Raw genomic sequence first — 4,180 nt, 5'->3', positions numbered from 1 at the left:
AACTTAAAGGAACCACTCTGTATCCATAGCCTTTCCTGAACTTACTGTGCTATGTTCTTCCTGCATCCCTGGAAACATCACTCTACATATGGAAGTTACTAAAGTATTTAAAAACTTATTGAATACATAAATAGGCAAAGCTTTGGTTCTCTGCTCTATTTTCCTGTACCGTTTCTCTTGTTAAAATAAATCTCATGGATGTTAACTATCACCACTGCTAAAACAACAAGTCCCACCCCACAGCCTTTCTCTATCCCTACCACTCTCAACCGTGCCAACTTCAGCAAGTTATTTAACCTCTCTGAGTCTTAATTTCATCCTGTAAAAAATGGGGATAAAAATATAGTCTATCTCATAACATAATGCCCAGGTAGATAATGCTTAAGAAGTGTCTGATACTTTTTAAGTGTTCAATTATTTTTTTATTTATTGAGAAAGAGATAAGAGAGAGAGAGAGAGAGAGAGGAGAGCACAAATGGGGGAGGGGGAGGGGCAAAGAGAGAGAATCCCAAGCAGGCTCCACACTGTCAGATCAAAACCCAACGTGGGGGCATGATCCCATGAACCATGAGATCATGACCTGAGCTGAAATCAAGAGTCAGATGCGTAACCAACTGAGCCACCCAAGGGCCTCTAGTTATTATTTTTTTAAGGAAGCTCTACGCCCAGCATGGGACTTGAACTCACAACCCCAAGATCAAGAGCTGCATGCTCTACCAACTGAGTCAGCCAGGCACCTCTAAATATTCAATTATTTTAACTCTTATTGTTTTACCCTAAAATCTTTTGTGACATTCTCACAATCAATTCAACATATTTTTTTAAAAATATGCATACTGTCTGAAACTTGCACCGAGATAAAATGGTATGTTTTCACCTAGATTAAATTATACAACTACCATAATTAAGTTCTTATTTAATTAGCTTCTCCTATCTTTAGTAGTGTAGATAGCAATGGTTTTCTTAGGCTATAAGAGAACCTTCATATAGATTCTTGTATTGTCTTGTATAGGCTGTCAAAATGCTATGACCTCTGTCTGACAGGAAAGTTAATCAAACTATATCTAATAATCATTCTGTATGTCTCTAAACTTTCTTTTACCTATTAACTTCCCCAAACCTGCTTTCCTTTTGTTATTACTGTGATCACTAGTGGGAAATCTGTTCTTTCAGGCTATGAAGTTTGAAATCTCTTCCTTTCACCTTCCCTATCCTGTCCATTCTAAACAGGCATCACACCCCTGAATGTTCACTTTTCCATGCCTCTCCAATAACCCTTGTCATCTCACATGTGAACCACCACACTATACTTCTAACTCTCCTGCCTACATTTATTCTCACATTTTTTGAATTCATTGCACACACAACCTCATCATGCTAATGCTCCAAAATTATCAATCTTATACTCTCTGAAATTTTGCAAGGGTGCCTGGGTGGCTCAGTTGGTTAGGCATCCAGTTTCAGCTCAGGTCATAATCTCATGGTTCATGAGTTCAAGCCCTACATCAGGCTCTGTGCTGACAGCTCAGAACCTGGAGCCTGCTTTGGATTCTGTGTCTCCCTCTCTCTCTGTCCCTCCCCCACTGACTCTCTCTCTCTCTCTCTCTCTCTCTCTCAAAAATAAACAGTAAAAAGTATATATATTTAATAAAGAAATTTTGTATCCCTATACCACTTACCATATTTTTTACACAATATAAAAACAAAAAATTTGTGAAATAAATTTCATATCCTTAATCAGAAACCCTCATTTATTGTATGATGGTAGTATTGTCCATAAAGTCCTATACTATATCTTAATTATGGTGCTGTGAGGGTCAAATGAGGTGAGAAGAAGTTTTTAAAACATACATAAATAGTGCTATGTAAGATGCTTTGACTTAGTATATTACCATTTAGTCTCACACCAGAATCTCTGAGAAAGGTACTATCTCCAGCTCTGTAGCAAAAAGGCCCAGAGAAGTCAAGGTTACTATTCAGCAGAAAGGGTTCATACTACATATGAACTTACCTCTCAAGTCTCAACATGTATGCTCATTTTATTTCATCCTGTCTTCTTTTAAGCAGGGTTGTAAGACTGGAGTTCCTTGGATATATTAGTTTTCTATTGCTGTTGCAACAAAATATTACAAACAATAATACAAATTTACTATCTTAGAGTCCAGGAGGGCCAAAGTCCAAAATCCGTCTCACTGGGTTAGAATGAAGGTGTTGGTAGGGCTGGTGGCTTCTGGAGGCTCTGAGGGGAGAATGTGTTTCCTGGCCTTTCCCCTCTCCTTGACACTGCTCTGCTTGTTTCTTGAACCTTTCTCACACATCATTCCAACCCCTTGCTTCTGGCTTCCCATATTCTACTACAGTCTTCACCCCTCCTGCCCCCTCTTGTAAGGATCTTGTAATTGCACAAGGCCAATCTGGATAATCTAGGATAATCAACAAACCCTTGCTATGCAGGGTAATATATTCACAGGATCCAGGCACTAAGACATGGACATTTTGGGGGCCATTATTTAGCTTGTATCACTAGGCATGAGCTCTGACTACGGAGCCTGAATTCCCTGGAACTAAGACGTGGTGATCGTTAGCTTTTTCAACAATACATATCTATGCATTACAGTCTTTGGTCAAGATGTATTGAATACCATAGGGAATCATTCAGCCTAAGAAGACAGTTCATTTACTCACCTGCTCATTTATTATGAATCTTAATTTTGAGAAATAAAATCTGATTCTTAGTTTTTGCTGAAAAAAGAAGTTTGTAAGAAATGAAAAGTGTATATTAGACAAATGATAAGTGCATGTTGGGCAAGGATGTACAAGAAAGAGCATACCTGCAACTGCACTGAAACCAAAATAGAAATTTCAATTTTTGTTTTAATGCAAAATAAGCCTACTCCTGCTCGTGAGTCTTACAGACTTGGCATGGCTTTTACCAAGAGGGTCTTTACATTTTGACAGTTTATTATTTCCAGAATCTGCATGTTCGAGTATATATTATAAAGTTAGTATTTCATTATACCCCCTCAGCCAAACAAAAAGTCTAAATATGTTTAATGATTTTTTTTTTTTTTTTTGCATAAGAACATTACTTAATGGTGCTTGAATTAACAGAATGAATTGAGCTAATTGATGACAACACTTCTTAATGATACACTGACTTTCTGGGTCATCTCTCCCACTTCTACCAGTCTCATTAGCCCAGGGCCACTTGCATACTGAGTGCCCTTGGGCATTTCGATAGATCAGCTAACTGCAGATGCTTCAACACTAAGTCAGGGAGAAGCAGAGTTTCTACTGTCTTCTGACTCCTTTCTTTCTCCCACCCGGAAAATTATCAATCTTTCAGGAGTCTTAAATTTACTTTGAGGGTTATAAATATACACTAGTGGAATTTTACTGCTGAAGAACTTTGTTATATTGAGATAAAGGCTTGATGAAGCACCGGGTTACATGTACAAAACTTTGACTACAAATAAAAATACCAATATGTGTCCTTTATTTTAATAAATATATGCAAGCATTAGGACCTTAAATATCAGCATTGCATAAAGAAACATTGGCAGAACATGCCAAGAGATTCATGGTTAAAAGAAATAGAGACGTGTGTTATTAAGGTAAAAAAAGTGAAAGTGAATACATTTCGAAAAAAACATAATGCCTCGTACTAGAACATTTTGGTCCATGGGTAAAATTGTAAAAATACTTAAACATGCACGGTTGTTGAAGATAAGTGTATTAAAAGTACAGTCTTCCTCGGACTTTGGAAAAATTGATCGATGAAATACCTAAAGGTGAATATTAAATTTTATATACTTTTTTTCTCAGTTGATTTAACCTCCTATGAACAGTAATTGTCTTGTAAATGGATGTATATGAATTTTAGGAACCAAACTTTCAAATGGAATTTATTTCAGTTATGCCACAGACTCAGAAAAATGTCACATTTATTCAAAGAGTTATTTGTTACTCAGAAGTTTAAGTGTTTTGACCAGTGAAAAGTTAATAACAAAATGAAAAGAGCTGAGCATAGCATGATTTTAAGAATGCCAATTTGTAACCCAGGGGATAGGTATTTGCATACTAATTGTAATGTTCCTGCTGTCACATTACCTTCAGCTTGAAGATCAGTCAGAAAGAGAAATTCGACATCATCTGTGACAGTCAGACAGTGGAACGAAAA

This window comes from Hyaena hyaena, unplaced genomic scaffold (assembly GCF_003009895.1).
Source record: "Hyaena hyaena isolate Hyena2069 unplaced genomic scaffold, ASM300989v1 scaffold_622, whole genome shotgun sequence".
In the NCBI taxonomy this organism is placed as follows: domain Eukaryota; kingdom Metazoa; phylum Chordata; class Mammalia; order Carnivora; family Hyaenidae; genus Hyaena; species Hyaena hyaena.
Note: the sequence above shows the minus strand (reverse complement) of the source record.